This window comes from Coptis chinensis, chromosome 3 (assembly GCF_015680905.1).
Source record: "Coptis chinensis isolate HL-2020 chromosome 3, ASM1568090v1, whole genome shotgun sequence".
Lineage (NCBI taxonomy): Eukaryota > Viridiplantae > Streptophyta > Magnoliopsida > Ranunculales > Ranunculaceae > Coptis > Coptis chinensis.
Window position 1 is genome coordinate 1100376 of NC_141458.1, and position 18471 is coordinate 1118846.

Below are 18471 nucleotides of genomic sequence, written 5' to 3' on the forward strand. Positions count from 1 at the left end.
TGATAACAGAGTTCAATTACTTAGTTGGTGTTCTCAATGTTAGAGACTACCAATGGCGAAGCCAAGGGGGGCCTAGGGCATACTGGCTCACCCTCAGGGGAATATATATATATATATATATATATATATATATATATATATATATATATATATATATAGATTTTGTATTGATTCAATCACTCGAACAAAAACCCCAAAACAGGGAAAAAAAAAAAAAAAAAAAACCCAACAACGGACGTACTTTTTGTCTCTTAAAAAATAAAAATAAAAATAAAAAAATGGCGGAAGCTTTCTATGGTAAGATTGTTGTTAGTCTTGAGAAGGAGTTTGAGTTATCTGCTCGTTAGAAAGCAGTCATGGGATGCTTGCAGTCGGAACATGCAAAAGATTTTCTACTGGCTATTCCGATGGAGGGACTTGGACAGTGTATGTCACAGGTGGAGTATCATGCTATTCTCCGGTACCGTCTTATGATTCCTCTGTACCCTGATGGTGGTCTTTGCCCTGTATGCAAAAAGAGTAGATTAGATGCTTATGGAGACCATGCAGCACATTGTAGATATTTTTTGGGTTTTAAATACCGACATGATCATGTTAGAGACATTTTGTGTGATGTATTTTAGAGGGCTAGAGTACAAGTGAAGAAAGAAACTCTTGTTAACTTTCTCACTGATTCGAATGAGGGCAGATTGACACTTCGGCCTGCGGATGTCTTGATTTACAGTTGGCCTGAGGGAAAATATTCATGTGTTGATGTAACTGGAGTCTCTCCATTGGTAGGGTTGGAGAATGGTGACTTTGAGGTGGGAGAAGCAGCTAAGAGAGCAGCGATAGGAAAAATGGAGAAACATGAGGAAGCTTGCAGGGCTAACCAGCATTGTTTCATTCCGTTTAGTTTCGACACTTTCGGTTTCTTGGAACAACAGTCTGTTGAGCTCCTCAAGAGACTTCAAAAAGTTATGAACAATAACGTTATGACAGCTGGTTCTAACGAGTTTGTTTTTAGAATGATAGGATTTACTATTCAGAAAGGACTTGTTGCACGCGTGTCCTAATTATTTGTAAAATTTGTTATCAGTATCAATAAAATTTCCAAAAAAAAAAAAAAAACCCCACATACACCCACTTCTCCTTCTTTCTCTATTATTCTAGTCAGCTACCCATAATTCCTAAAGTCTTCTAGGTAAGCCTAATATTATTAAATTTCTTTTTTTTTTTTTTAATATTTTTGTATTGATTCAAGTCCTAAATCCTAAACCATGTTATTTAATTTCTTGTATTCTTTTTGTATTAATTTTTTATGACAAATTTAGCTTTTTTATGTTTGTGATTTTTATTTAATTTTTATTTTGTGAATATCATTGGTGGTTTATTTTAATTGGTGCAATTTCAATTCAGTTGATTAATGATATATTTATTTTAATTATTTAAACAACTATGTTAAAATATTTGACTCTAGGAAAGTCGTTGCCTGCTCAACCTGCTCAACCAACTAATAACACAAACAATGTTGCTAGTGTTGAAGTGGGATCCTCCTCAAAGCGAAGTCACCAAGAAACTGAGGATGGTGGTGTTGAACAACTCACGTCAAAGCGGGTTTAATGTGAAAATCGTGAATAACTTGACTTGTCTAGTCTTCCGGGAGAACCTGCACTGAGGAAAATGATTTCAGATTATCATCCTAATGATCAAGACTCGGTGAGAAGAGCATATTTGCTCAAGGATAATAGGCAAGAGAATCCGACGCTTTCAGCAAGAGTGCTAGTAATGGTATAGAGAGTTTAGTTTGTTGGAATATAGTATTCATGGGGATATTGTGTTTTGTCTATATTGTTATGTCTTTAAACTTGATAAGGGGGCACAAGGAGGCCGAGATGTTTTTTTTTCTCACAGGGGGTTTGCTAATTGGGAAAGGAAAACTAAATTAAAAGAGCACGTTGGAGGTCCAAATAGTGCTCACAATATGCTTATAGGGTAGGACATGCAATCCTAAATCAAGAGAAGCATACTGAGACATTTCTTCACAGACAATCTGACAAAGTTCGAAGGGATTATCGAATACACCTAACTGCAATAATTGATTGTATTAGGTTTCTTTTAAGACAAAGTTTAGTTTTCCGTGGCCATGATGAATCAAAGGAGTTGATCAATAAAGACAATTTTCTTGAACTTATACATACGGTTTCTGAAAGATCATAACGAAATCTTTAAGAAAGTTTTTGATAATGCTTCTAAAAATTGGAAATTGACCTCACCTGATATCCAAAAAGATATTGTGAATGCAGGGTGGAAACTACAAATGCTATTCTAAAGGATTATGAAATTCATTGTTTGCTATTTTAGTTGATGAAGCTCGTGATATATCAATTAAGGAGCAAATGACAGTTGTTTTGCGTTATGTCGACAAGAAAGGTTGCGTGATTGAGAGATTTTTTGGAGTTATGCATGTTAAGGAAACTAGTGCGGTAACACTTAAAAAGGCAATCAATGAGTTGTTCTCCAAGCATGGATTGAGCATATCTAGACTGCGTGGACAAGGGTATGATGGGGCCAGCAATATGGAAGGTGATTTGAATGGCCTAAAAGCATTCATAATGAAGGAGAATGAGTCTGTGCGCATTTTATGTTCATTGTTTTGCTCATCAGCTTCAGTTAGCCCTTGTATCAGTTGAAAAGAACCATGAGTCAATCGCTAACCTTTTTAGTATTCTCTTTAATGTGGTAAATACTATTGGATTATCATGTAAGCAACGAGATATGCTACGTGATGCAATGAAGGCTAGAGTTGTTAGGTATCATTACAAAGCGGGAAATTTCAAGTGGCAGAGGGTTGAATCAAGAGACTAGTCTTAAACGATTTGGTGACACTCGATGGGGATTACACTATTATACACTTCTTAACATGATAAACACTTATGGTTCAGTAGTTGATGTACTTGATAATGTAGCGGAAGATGGTTCAAGCTCGGAGCGAAAAGGTGTGGCTTACGAATTATTAGATTCAGTGCAGTCTTTTGAATTTATCTTCAATTTGCATTTGATGAAAGCGATACTAGGAATTAGCAATGATTTGTCAGAGGCTTTGCATCGTGAATAGTAAATACCAAGACATTGTCAATGGCATGACTCTTGTTAAAATAACAAAGGTACGCTTACAGACGATGAAAGATGATGGATGGGATAGTCTCTTGGTTGAAATTTCTTTACTATGTAGATATGGTCTTTATGGTGAGTAAATTTCAGTTCATTTGCAAACCTCTAACCTAGATAAAAATTGTTGTCATCTTTAAAAAAAAATCTAACGGTCCAGAACATAGTGTTTTTGCAATCATCTTTTGCCTAGGTTAGAGATTTCCAAATGAGTTGAAATTTTGTAGAGATGATGTTTATGGTGAGTAGATGATATCCACAAAAAATTTAGGTTTGAATTCATTTTATAAGTAAATTTTTACTTAAGTACTTATTTTAACTTAAAATAAGTATGTACTTCTAAGATCTGGACTGTATATATATATGAGGATATATATTTGTTAACTGGTCAAAATTATTTGTTGTATGTCGATATATCGAAAATATTTATAAAAGTGGCTCAAAGCTAACAAAGTCAATAATATATGTCGGATATATTTGTCGATATATATCGATACAATATATATCAGTTTGAAAATGTGTCAATATATCTATTCGATATATTAGAATATTTCCATATTATGTACCCAAATTTCGATATATATCGCCTAAAATTTTGGCGATATTTTCTGTCCTGTTTTGAACAATATTATTGATTTCCCGCAATCAATGCCACTTGGGCAATCATTCTACAAGGACCAAAAGGTATTACAATTTGTACGTACTTGTCCTCAATTCTGCTTCCCTAGAGACTACCTCAGTTTGGGACCAAAGAAGCAACTTTAGGACCTCGATGACTTCAATATATTAATATTAAAACTCTCACAAGGGATATTTTTCTAGCTCTTCTAAAATTCCACGTCATCAACTCCTATTAAAATGAGAATTTATCTCCTATTGAAAAGAGAAAATCTAACACTTCTAATTAAAACGGGAATCCTTCTCCTATTAAAAACGGAAATCACACTTCTAAATTAAAACGGAATTCCTCTCCTATTGAAAAAAGAAATTATAATACTTCTAATTAAAATAGAAATTATTTTCCTATTATAATGAGAATTCATTCTCTATTGAAAAAGAAAAATCTAGCACTTATAACTAAAATGAGAATCTTTCTCTTATTTAAAAAGGAAATCACACTTCTAAATTAAAACGAGATCTCTCCCCCAATTAAAAAACAGGTTTTTAAAGCTTAATTAAAATAATTTGTTAAAAAATTAAAACGGAGTTTTAAGACTTAATTAAAACAATTTGTTACGAAATTAAAACGGGTTAGTGATGAAAACAGGAATCGCAATTTGTTAGAAAATTTCTATATATATGTATAGTTATGATTACTGAGCAAGTTTTTAAAAGAGCAGGTGCGTATGCCCGAGTTTACTTTCTAGTGAGTATATCTATATCTTCTTCTCTAGGGACTTTTAAATTGTCATATATATCAAGTTATAATCAATAATTGTCATATATATCAAGTTATAATCAATCATTGCGATATTAATTATAAATTTGAGTCTGTAAAGAATAAAATTCAAATTTAATTCCACAAGGTCCATATTAGTTATCTGCTTTTACATGGTGGAAACCTCTAATGCACGAATGCGCCTACCCAAGTGTTAGTTGTGTCTGTGTTGGACGCAGAGACGAGGACGGACGCAACTTGGACGTGCGTCCGATGCGGTCAATTGCAATGGACGTGGCTTAGGACGCATTTTGGACGCGGTCAACCAAGGGTCAAGACGCGATCAAATTTAAAAAGAACACTAAATCAAATTTGGTGATGGAGAAAATTTGAAAATGGGTGAAAAGAGATTTTCCGTTCTCTGTACACAAGATTCTGAGTAAGCGAAGAAGAAATATGGTGAGTATTTTGGAGTATTTGTAAGTTTATTAGAGAAGAAAGAGAGTTGCCAAGTTGGGATGTTTATAGACTTACTGATGGTGAGTTTCTTGAAGAATAAGAACTTCAATTATATGATGGGTATGTGATCACTGGTAGTGCTTCTCTTCTGATGCTTATGGAAATGAAGTTTAGATCTGTGAATGTTAAAACTTACTTTTGAAGAAATTGGATGATATGCAAGGAAAGTTCTCGTGTTTCCTTTGGACATCAGATCTTGGGCTGAGCTTTGTGTGGGAAGATAGGGCGATCACTCACTGGATGGGACATTGGTGTTAGACCCATCAAAGTTAGAATAAACCTATATGAAGAAGTATATCATAAATTTATATACATATGAATTTGTGATATAGCTGAGTCGCCGCGCCCTCGTCCGCGTCTGTGCAACATTGGTTACAAAAATATATTGGAATTTTGAAGCTTAATTAATTGTGATATATATATAGGGGGCATAATGGCCCAGGTAAGAGCATTTTTAAGAAAGACATTATTCTAGCATCAAACACTAAATTTTCAAATCCTACCATCTTTAAGAAAGACAATAATTTGGTGTTTTTTCATCTTCAGGAGAGACACCTTTTGATAAAAACACCAAAAAACCACCAAAACAAATACCAACTCGGCCAAAATTTAGTGTTTGCTTTGGTGCTGTATCAAATATCTCTCGCGGTTTTGGAAAAACTGCGCTGTGTTTCGTACACCGCATGGGCTTGGGCTAGAGTGTGAGCTTCAATGACGCGGTTTTGCGAAACCGCGCGGTGTTTACAACACCGCATGCTCTAAATGAAAAAAACAGCTATATTTTTCTTTCACTATAAATTGAAGTACTCACACAATAGGTTTTGCACTCACTTCTATTCTCCATTCTCTACTCTCTATTCTCTACTCTAAACCATAATGCAGTGTTCTAAAAAACGCTAGGCGATAATCGGGTGGTGGGAGAGCGCCTAGGCCTTCTAGGCAGTGCCTAGACGGGCTAGGCGCTAGGTGGTTTTTTTTTCCTAATATATATAGTAATACACACCTATACTATAAGAAATGAAGAAAATCATTTACCATAATTCAAAAAATAAACACAAACAAAGATACTTATTACAAAAATGCGTAATAGTTGAAGAATATCGACTTCATATAAAAATATACTATTTGTTATAGTGACACATAATTTACATTAGAGTTTAGTCTTTTAAACTCATTCAAATCTTAAGCCTACACGGGCCTTTAATTTTTGACATTTAATCATTAAAAAAAAAATGATTGGACCGTCTAGAGACTGTCTAGCCTGCCTAATTGGTCCGCCTAGTCGGTCCACCGATTTTTTAAATGACTTAGGCCTAGGCGAGTCGGTTGGGCACTGCCTAGCGCCTAGAGACCACTTAGGCGGCTGCCTAGACCGATTTTTAGAACAGTGCCACAATGATTAGTGAAGAGCCAAAAACAAAATCTATGAGGGTTTCATGGATACAAGAAGAAGATGTTGCTCTCACCAATAGTTGGCTACAAGTTAGTCAAGATGGTGTAGTAGAAAATGAGCAAAAGTCAAACGAATTTTGGAGTAGGATTCTAAATGCATTTCATGCAAATCTAGGAAGAGTGACCGAACGCAACTTCACGGGCATGAAACACCATTAAACTCTCATTCAAGCTAAATATCAACAAGTTCCATGCTATTTTTTCTAAGATTCAAGCATCTCCTCCAAGTGGCTATAATGACAATATGATTGTAAGTATTATTTACTTTATATTTGTTATTTTGATTCACAAATACATTTTTCAATTCTAATTTAGTTATTTTTTAATTGGTAGGTTGAGGAAGTAATAAGTGCATATGGGATGCATAATATATGGTGTTTGGAAGTGGATGTAATGCTATAATATAGTGAAAGACTCACTCAAATAGAAGAGGCTACTATACAATTGAGAAATGAATTGTGACCCATGCCAAAAAGTCAAAGTCAAACAGTGGGGAAGGAGATTCATCAGTTCCAATATCAACTGCGACAACTCAACCAATGGATTATGATCCACACCAAATTGATGGGCTTGAGGATAGGCCTATTGGAAAGAAAGAAAGAAGAAAATAGAAGAAAGCAAAAAGAGAAAGAAGATGATGATTCTAAAGTGGATGAATCTGCTAAGAAACTTGATGATTTTCTTGTGGAACTTTCTAAAACCACCAAAGAAGGCAATGAATTGGAAGCTCAAAGACAATTAAAGAAAGATGAGATGGAATCCGAAAAATTTCAATTGTAGAAAATGCAATGGATTGGAAGCTGCAAATCCAAAAAGAGAAACTTCAATTGAAGAAAGATGCGCTCCGAGTTCGAGAAGATGAAAATGATGCTAAAATACTATGAATAAAATTAGAAGGATTATCCGAAGATGAGCGCAAAATTTGGCAACTCAAAAAGGCAGAAATTTTACAAAAAATGAAGAATCGAGTTGACAATATCACTAGTAGTAGTCAAAGTAGTGCAGAGTCTAAGTGATTTACTTCTTACTTATGTCTTTTAATTTATGACGTACTTTAATTTGAGTTTGTATCTTGATTTTAATTAGAATGTACTTTAATTGAATATTTTCTTTTAATTTGAGTTACCTTAATTTAAAGTTGATACTTTTTATCATTCTAAAATTTTTTAGCATAGTCTATTTTGTATTTTCAAAATTCTCATATACACAAATCCTTTCATAAAACCACAAATACATAGAAATTGAAACAATAAATAAACTTAACACAAAGTCCAAATGAAGTCCAAATAGAAATAGAAATCAATGCCGACCATGCCTACTGCACAAATGTTCGACCAAGTTATTCTTCAATCTATCATGAACAACTTGTGAACGAACCCTCTCAACGCCAGATTCCCAACGAGATAGAACAAAGTGGCGTTCATCTTCAGATGCACCTTTTCTACTTGGCCTTTTATAATCAAGATTATATTGTGGGATATCCGTTTCACGTTCATCTTCCATAATTATATTGTGTAAAATGATGCAAGCCCTCATAACAGTAGACATGGTCTCCAAAATATCCCAATGCGACTGCAATATACCAAACGCCCGCTCTTTTTTTTTCTAGCAGCTTCTTGCTTTTTTGCAAAATATTTGTCTTGTGCAATAGTCGGCTTAGAAATCATTTGAATCAAGGTGACATAATTAGGATATATACCGTCAGCCAAGTAATATCTCATATCATAATGACGCCCATTCATAATGTAGCTACAAGAAATAGCTTCATCATTGACTATATCATCAAATATTGGTGAGTAGTTAAGCACATTAAGATCATTGTGAGAACTCGCCATTCCAAAAAAAGCATGCAAAATCCACGTGTCACGAGAAGCAACCGCCTCCAGAATCGCTATTGGTTTATGCACATGGCCAGTGTAAGACCCTTGCCACGCGGATGTGCAATTCTTACATTGCCAGTGCATGCAATCAATGCTACATAGCATTCCAGGCCATCTGCGTTCCTCAGACTCTTTAAGCAAACGCTGAATATCTGCAGCATTTGGTTTGCGCAAGTATTCACCTAAAAAAATTCTAATAATTCAACCACATAAATAGTGCATGCTCTCATGAACAGTTGGCTCAGCAATATGTAACATGTTATCTACTAGATCAACTAGAGACTCATAAACAAGCATTCGTATAGCAGCAATTACTTTGATTTTTGGGTGAATCCCAACAAATTTACCCGCATTATTAACTTTTTGTTGAAAATATGGTACATGATGGTTAAGATGATTGAAAATATTAATAAATAATGACTCACTCATACGAAATCAGCGTCGAAAGTCGTGGTAAGTGGATATAGAATTTGCGCCAAAGTAGTTAGCATTTATATGAGTCAGTATTGCCTCGTACTGACGATTCTTGTATCTTCTTCCTTTCTTCGAACCACCATGTGGTTTATAAGAAGACTCCGCTTCTTGTTGACAAAATAAACCCAGATGATGTCAGACCAAAGGTAGAGCAATAGCCACTAATTTTTTACAACGCTTAATTGGAGTTTATCATTTGAAGAGCTCAAGCTCGATAAAGAAGAAGAAGATGAATCAGAATAAGATGAATGATCCATTGAAAAATCATCAAGAGTTTCGGTAGTTTTTTTTTTTTTTTTTTGCTAAGAAGATGAGTTTAGGATTAGAGGGAACATGAAAAATGAAGAGAGCTACTTAGGAAACATGGGGTTAAAATATGATATCATACGGTGTGCGATACACCGCACGGTTTCTAGAAAACCGCGTGGGCTTGGGCTTCTTCGGTGGGCGTCTATGGTGCGGTTTTGCGAAAGCAACATGTACTATATCCCGCGGTTTATCCAAAACCGCATTTGATGTCAACTTTAACTTTTTGGTACGCAACTGAAGTTGGTTATTGTAAGTTTGGTTTGGTTCAAAATTTTGGTTTTTTTTTTACATCGCTTCTAAGGGCATCTCCAATGGGGGGTGTAAACCGTATAGAGTGGAAATTTTACATCTCAAATATAAAAAAACTCTCTCCAATGGGGGTGCTAAACCATAGGTAATAGTGTATTAGCTAATAGAGAAGGTGGGGAATTCCCCCTCTCGCTATTAGTTAATAAAAAGTCCGGACGTCACTTAAAATAACGTCTGTTTAACTTAAAAACTCGGACGTCACTTCAACACACGTTTGAAGCTCGAAGTTTAAAATCTATTTTTTACACTCTTCCATTGGAGTATGTTAGTGTTATTTTTGGATTTTTTTTAATACAATTATTAGGTGTAAAATCCTAATGGCACCTACGTGGAGCCTAGGTGGAGGTGTAATTTTACACCCCCCATTGGAGATGCCCTAAATATGCTCTAAAGGTTTAACTAACACTTAAAGCCTAGGAATGGAAGCCTAGCTTCCATTGTCATTAGTTTCCATTTCTGACCTGCTGAACTTCTACGCGACAACGGCCCAACCCACTACAGTATATATAAAAATGGGTTTTGTGTTGATACTGAAAGGAAAATTTAGAGACGGAGAAATTACCAGAAGAGTTACTAGTTGACGAGATCGTAGGGCGGCTGAGTTTCCTCGATCTTTGTCGATCTGGTGGCGTATCCAAACCATGGAGATCAGTCTGTGGTCCTTCAAAGTACCCTAATCATCTCCCATGGTTTCTATAGTTTATGCGACGGCCAAGTTTACAAAGCGGATATGTAAGAAATTTCAGGGCGGAGAATTTGTGGTTCATTTCCAGGAGGATGGTTGATGACTGCACGATAATTCAGAAGTTAGATTATTTCACTCTTTTTCCAGATCTATAATCAATCTTCCTCCTCTAACGACACTACCCAAAATGCTTTACACCAAGGTTAAAGAAAGAGAAGATAAAAAAAGGTTTCAACTTGTTTTACGTTGGTACTGATTATCTCAAACCTGACAAGGATTTCAGAAAGTTGCTATGTCGTCCTCTGCAGTTACTAGCGGCACGGTGGTTATGGCCAGTCTGGTACCTTGGCTTATTCTAAGATTGGTGGAACTCAGAAAACTTGGGCTCCGGCTACTCCTCCATGTTAGGACAAGGGCTGTTGTATGATGTCACATATTACAACGGCCACTTCTACGCCATACACAACAATGGATATGTTGTTGCTATTAAAAATTTGGATTTGGAAGGTACACATCCTTATGCAGAACTTGTTATAGACCATGACCCCCCGTAAAAGCATGGCCGCTTGTTCTTATATTCTCGAGTCATCCGGAGATTTATTAGGACAGTCAATGTAATGAAACAGGATCGCGATGTCAACAAGTATAAAACTGTTGGATTTAATGTCCTCAAGTTAGAGTTTGGAACACCTAACAACAATTGGGTGGAAATAAACAACCTTGGTGATCGTTCTTGTTCTTGGAGTACAACAGTTCCTTCTCGTTATGTTCTACTGATTACTCGGGATGCAAATCATGCAAGCCCAATTATATCTACTTCACTGATGGCTCTTGGGGATTTTTTAAGAAAGGATACGGGGTCATGATTTTGGAATATTTAATCTTGAAGATCAGAGCGTTGAGAAGTTTCTTTATCCAAGTGACACTACTTTAACCATGTCGGCGCCTTTGTGGTTTACACCCAACTTATTATCTTGAGGAAGGATGAGCCCCTTTTACTCCCAAAAGTTGAAAAATTCATTCAAGTTAATGGATATTTGGATGTGGTTATACAGAGACACAATTGAAGGGAAATAATTGACAATTGGAGTGAAGCTTTCTTGAGTATATCAAGAGACTTATCTGCATGGGGCATAGAGTACATAGCTATGAACAGCAAGGAAAATTTTGGGCTCTAATATGACTACAGCAAGACGGGTATCACGTTAAATACTTAAATGAAGTAGGACTAGAGGTCTAGAAGTTGTCCTTGTGCGCCCAAGACATATCTCAACTGGCTTGCAGTACAGTGTCGATACTTACGAGAGGTTCTAGACATTGCTGAAGCCTCTGGGGCTCTTGCGTATAAGAAATTTCCCCTGCTTCTTGTTGCAACTCCTCACTGTTTTTAGCGATTTGTTGTATTATAAGATGATATCAACTGTGTATGTTTGTAGCGTTTATTTGCTTTCTTATCTATCCAGCAAGCATCAGATAATTGATCGATTGCTGCATAAATAAGCTGAGTATTATATGAAGGTCCATGTAATTTTCTTATAGCATCTGATACTAAAATTTATTTTCCATTCCTTGATTAAATTCTTAAAAGAATATCAAAATATCCCAAATATCGCTAAGTGCATAAGTTCCAAACTTCCAATCTTATGCTCGAATTCAGACATATTCGGTATTAAGAATAGAAAAAAATGAATTTCTAGGCATCCAACTATGGCAAATTTCGCTTACTGGGCAACATTTTTTTTTTTAAAAACATTTTGGTATCCAAATTTTCAATTTTAACAATGTGGGGATTATGTCAGTTTCCCATCCAAATACACTTAACAAAAACGGTCATAAGCTCTAGTCAACTCAACAACGGTCATAATCTCCAAGACTCTCTTCTCTAACTCCAACCCTAGCCATCATCTTCTCTTCAATACTCAACAATTTTATCACTAATTCTTATCAATTCTCTTCTATTTTTTTTTTTTTTTCAATTTCAAGTTTTTTGCAAAGATGTCATCTACATTGGTGAATTCAGTAGGTTCTTGTTTTTGTGAGGTTGAGACAAAAATAAGAACATCGGGTACACCAAAAAAATCTAAGGAGAAAATTCATCAGGTGTAAATACTATCCGAAAATGTGTGAATTCTTCGATTGGGTCAATGATCCACCGAATGAAAAGGTCAAACACTTGAGATAGAAAAGGAACGATTGGAGAACCAAGTTTCAGAGCTGAGGAAGGCGAATGAAATGAAGAAATTGATAATTGTTGTTCTTGGTTTGTTTCATTTGCTTTAATTTGTTTAAGTGATTATAATAGAGGGTTTGTCTGAAATGTGGTAATGGAGTGTTGTAAGTGAATGTAGTTGTGCGGTATTGAAGAAATTGATTAATGAAAAGTTGTTTGTATTTGACATTTGTGATGTCTTTGATTGTCTTTGTGTTGAATTGTTTTTTTTTATCAAGTTGTGCTGCAGTTCATTGTTTATAGGTTACCAGTAACGTGTTTACATTGTTTACAAGGTTGTTTACAGGTGCTTGATTCAGAAAACTGAGAGTTGAGTGCCTGCAATTTGGAGTACATCTAATAAAAAAAAATTACATCTCATCTATTTTGTGCCTTCAATTCGACCTTAATTTGGTAATACTAATGAGTATTTTACTGTCATGTTCCTTATAGTTTTCATCTTATAGTAATTTACATTGAGTAATTTACAATAACTTTATGCAATTTGTTGCTTCTCTAGATATTTTGTAGTGATAACTTTAGAGTTTGTAAGAATAAAAAAGGAAACGACATATTGTTTTCGATAGATTGCTTTGTTAACAGACATGTTCATGGGGCAGCTTATTATATAGTGTCTTGAACAACTTTTTAATTTACGTTTATATATAACACTATAAGTTGTGCAAGACACTATATAAGCTGCTCAAGCCACTATATAACATGTCTGTAAACAGACATCCGTTTAAGAGAAAGCCTGATGCATAGAATAGGTTAGATTACATTCTTATTTTTCTTAACAACCAATATTTTTTGTTTAAATTTTGTGTATGAATGGTCCATGCTGGCGCCCTTTTTACCCAATAATACTATAATTGTTCCCCTAAATTGGTGTCTCTTCATTTGCAGGCTTCGAAGAGCCAATATTTTCACACAAAACAATCTAACAAAGCACTTATATATATTGACAAAATATTATCTGACAATTCAAAAAGGAATCCAAATGTATCATCTGACAATACACAAAGTACCCTACTGGAAATCCAAAAAGAACATACATATATTAATTCAAAAACAAAGCACAAAGTATCTAAATAACACGTTGTCTTCATTTCTAAGGTTTTGACATTGTTCTAGTTTTCAACCCCATTGTTTTAGTCATAATCTTTTTAGCTGGTGGTTCATTTGTAGTTGTTTAATTTGGAGGATTAACAATTGGAGCTAGTGGTTCACTTGTGACAGACAATATAATGGCGATGCAGAACTTGAGATAGCAAAGATGGTGTTGAACTTAGTTTTATGGAAGATGCTTTTCTTTTTGGTTTGTACTTGTTTCCCTTTTTTAACATGATATGTTCTTTCTGGCCTAGCATCTGTGGAATAGCTAAATATTGACACTAAGATAACAAAAAAAAAAAACTAAAATAATAGCAATAAATGAAGGAAATGAGTTTTTAGGAATAAATAGTATACAACAAACACATAAGACGGGAAAATAATTAAACTAATATACATACCCTTATAAATGAGAAACCAGTGAAAGTAGATGTGTAGTACCCATATCTTTTTGGAATCACCTCTCTCCTACCCCTTCTACTAGATGGTGGTGCATTATCAGCTAGGGGTGCATTGTCTGGTGGGGGTGCATTGTCTGGTGGTGCAATTTCTACGTTTCTCTCGTAAAGGGTGTTAATTTTTGTTTACTTTAAAGTAACTTTTTCAGTCCAGTCTCTAGTTTATTCTCATTTTTTGGTCAAGTCTATAGGATAAATGAAAGTTACTATAATTTGCCACATCAACTTAATTTTTCTATGTAGATTAATTTCTTAATTTTTGATAATTTTAAAAAATAAAATACAACTATTAAGTGTATTTAGATGAAAACTGACGGAATCTCCACATTGTTAAAATTGAAAATTTGAAAACCCAAAATATTTAAAAAAACAGTATGTTGCCCACTATGTGAAATTCATTCTTTCCTTATAAATAGGAATACAGAGCGGGCGAGTTGTATTGCAAGCACAAAATCTTTAGAAAAATCGTACTTCTAACATTTTTGGCGACGCCCTGCATCATTTATTAGTGGAAATGATTTCGTTGATCCATGCATAATATATTGCAAGGCGGTCTGTAATTCTGTATTAGATTTTTTGGCTAAATTCTAAATCAATCGTTTAAAGTTTATGCTCATTAATGCATAAGTCGGTAGTAAGTCTGATTTTATCATGTATATCCAAAGACCCATGAGACCTGGCTTACCCCAACAATCGGGCACCACGAAACAATAATGCGACGCGAAACAATAGTACTCGGTAGCAAAGTGTACTTATCGGGTGAAACAACTTTAGTAGTTGATTATCCATAAGCCCAATAACATCAATCGTTGGGTGACTTTACCCCAAATTTGGAGGCCCAACGGTTTATAAACCCAGCCTTTTGAGTGATTTTTGGATGCCTATCCCTACTATTACAATCTTTTTTAATTGAGCCCATGCTCATGGTTCCAAGCCCATAAAAGATTCAACATAAAATTTTTTGTCAAATGGAATGGTTATAGAAAAACTGTTTAACTTATATAAAACTTTAAATTCACCCTTTAGTTTTTCTGGCTATAGTTAGGACTGTATCCCGTCTCACATTATGACGTGGAATACCACTATTTCCCTGTTTTGTTAGATAGAAGATATCCAAAGCACATGCAATGGCACCACAAATAATGCTTATAAAAGTACTCCTTACCTACTTTAGTAGTTGATTCTAATTCTAATTCAACACGTTGGGTGACTTTCCCAAAAAAGGAAAAGCCAACATCTTAAATTGGCCTTGATTCACGTTAACTCTTCAAATGGAATGGTTATATAAACTCACCTTATATTGACTTTAAAATTACTCTATTTCTAAAAGTAGACTTATCCTACTACAGAATGACACTTATACCAATATTTTTAAGTGTGGTATAAATATATTTACCACTGTTATACAACCGTGATAATAAATAATGTGGTATATAATAATAGCAAAACTGTAGTAAATATGTTTAACGGATACCACGGTTTTTTAAAGAACCGTAGTTTGTATGTCCATGATATACCACAGTTATCAACAGAACCGTGGCATATAAGCTATTAAAACCGTGGTTTATATTAGTGTATGTGTTATATATATATATAGTTATATATATACGGTTTATATATATATATATATATATATATTAATAATAATGCTAGTAATGTCTTCCACTTAAAAAGCTAACATGCATAACAAAATTTTTACACGGCCTCATTATGCACAACATTTTCATCTTCCCAACAAATTTCAAAATGTACAAAAAATTATCAAACATTGCAAAAAAAGATAATAATAATAAAAAAAAAATTCCATTAATTTTTTGAGTGCACTAAGAAAACAAACTTCAAATTCCTTTTCATAAATTAAAAAGGTAAGACTCATAAATTAGAACATAGCTAAAACTCATCCTCATTCGCTTCCGGCTGAAACACCCCATTTTCCTGGATACCAACTCTACCACTAATACCCATTCACAATTTATCTCAGTTGATGGCACTGAAAGAAGACAGTTACTACAACCATGAAGAAGTTGATAGTCAAAGTGAATCTCTTGAGCATAATGAAAGTGGTAGTTCTGTGCGTTCGTATGTCATTTACACAGGCATAGAAAATACATATAGAAAAGAGGCTATTGATACAAGCTTGTCTCACTAGGTGAAGCCACCATCATCTACAAGGAATGCCGGGGATCAGAATTGTAGATGCACATCTAGTGGAGGATCTCAAACTGCTAAACCTTCTGTTTTGGACAGGTCTATTATCGAAACTGTTGCAGCACATTGGAGTGAAGATGAACCTTCTCAAATTTGCCCCAAGTGATGGGATGAGAATGGGATCCCCAACTCAACTAACAAGTATAAGGAGGTATCATAAGTACGTACTGCCCTCACTTTCTTCTGCAAACTATGCATCCCAGCCCGGTACAGTATAAAAGGTCTGGAGATCAATGGTCTGAGGTGCAGGAGGTACCGATATGTTAAGAGACTCCAACTGTGCACACGTCCTTGCAGCTCTAAATGTGACAGAGTACAGTGAACCCTTCTCAACCTTAAACTCTTGGCTTATCTCTGCATCGTTGCCAAGATGCACTGCACGTAAACCTTGAGGTACTATAAGGATCATCCCTCGTTACCTCTGTCCAGATTCTATCATCTCGACTTTTCCTTTTGATTTCCAATCAGGAATAGAAACAGGTCCATCCCTCGCTCCTTTGTCTGTTGGAGCCATTTCAAAATCACCATTACTGAGTAGACCTGGAAAACAGTAGGCATGAGGGAAGATTTATAGATCGAATTAGCCAAGTGCTCTAGAAATATATAGTACATTCGAAACCTATTCTAGACTATATATAGAATTGAAATGGAAACTTCCATTATAACCTTTTTCACTCTGACTTTCCTAATCCAACACAAACAAGGTTTAACCCAATATAAAAGAAGAACTATGGGCATGTTCTCCTGATTATTTTAACCCAGTACATATCGATATCGTGACATAATAACCGACACTTTGTGTCTTTCTCCCAACTGTCCCAAGAACAATACACATCTCTAAACCTAACCCCCACAGTTCCAAAAAAAATAGAAAAAATTGGAAAATAGATAAGATCCAATTTCTCCCGCAATATTATTGTTCTAGAGTCTTCTCACTGATGTCTACAACATCCTATTACAATTTTAACTACAATTCAAAGTTTGCTTTTCCTATTTTTGTTTTCGTCAATCTTATTCTATCTGCTCCAATGGCTGATTGGTCTAGTATTCCAGAAGAACTCCTGTCTCTCATCTGTAATCGGCTCGATTCTGTTGTCGATTACTTGCAGTTGAGTATGGTTTGCAAGCCATGGAGATGTGTTTCTATGTCTCCTACCAACTATCCACTGCGACAACTTCCGCTGCTCATGCTACCCCAAGAAAAGACTAATTTAACATCTCGTCGTTCCTTTCTCGGTCTTACAAAAGGCGGGGAAGAATTCGATAAGACGAAAGTATACGAGCTAATACCATACAATCACACGAGTAATGATGTGCACTGAAGGTTCATAAGCCCGAGCCATACATGTTCCCTTTTCACCAATTAAAAGAAACCAAAACTAGGTTGATTTTCTCTCTCACTCCAGGTGTGGTCGACATTTCATTCCCCTTAGTCGTAGGTGCTCGCTTTTGATTTGCTAAAGTAGCCATTCTTCCTTTTCGCTTTTGCCGCGCTCTCAATTCTCGGTGAAGTCCCTCTGCCTATAAGTTTGCTAAAGACTGGCACGAACAAACAAAAATGGAATACTCATATTTCTATTTCCTCCATCTCTTGCACAGCCTTAGCGTAGCGCCCCTTAGCGCTTTTGGTCTCTCTCCTAGATCTGTGATGGTCAAATAGAGAGTAAGCTCAAGCAGTTGACAGCAAGCAAAGGATTGGGGATTCAGTACATGCATGTGCTAAGCGTGAGGTGCCCATTAGAAAAGAGAAAAAATAGTAACAATTCTAGCAGAGTGCGGTATATACTGAGTTTCATAATATAACATATTGGAATTCTATATTATACCACAAAAATTAAAAGGAATCCATAACAAAGTAATCTTTCTCATCTTAAGCAACAATGCTTAAAGGCCCCCTCTTAAAAGAATAGTTGAATCCACTTCCCTCGGTCTGCAACCCTGTGATCAACCTTCTGCAAAATATTTAATGACTCGTATTTGGATGGATTCTTCGAATAAAATGGCCAATGACATAGCCAAATACAAATTGCAGTAGTTAAAAGTTCGACTTTCATTAGAAATTTCATAACAGAACTACCCAAAGAGACAACCTCAGACATTCAAAAATGAATCAAACGGTTTGTCCCACTACTCTAGGAAGAAGAATGATCCGATCAGTAGTCTTGAATAATTCAACTTTACATTTAAACAATTGAGCTTTCTTTCACTACCTTCCTTTGTTATCATTTGCCTAAATCTATTAGAATCGCGGTCTTTTTGCAGTTTTCGCTGAACTCGCTGCAATGATACAAGTGAAATAACCTTGTCCGAGTTGAGAATGCAGATTC

General features: G+C 35.3%; 1 pseudogene; it reads left to right on the plus strand.

Annotated features, from left to right (window-relative positions):
• The first annotated feature begins 278 nt into the window (after positions 1 to 278).
• On the plus strand, positions 279 to 2847 carry LOC147507080 (uncharacterized; annotated as a pseudogene).
• The last annotated feature ends 15624 nt before the right edge of the window (positions 2848 to 18471 follow it).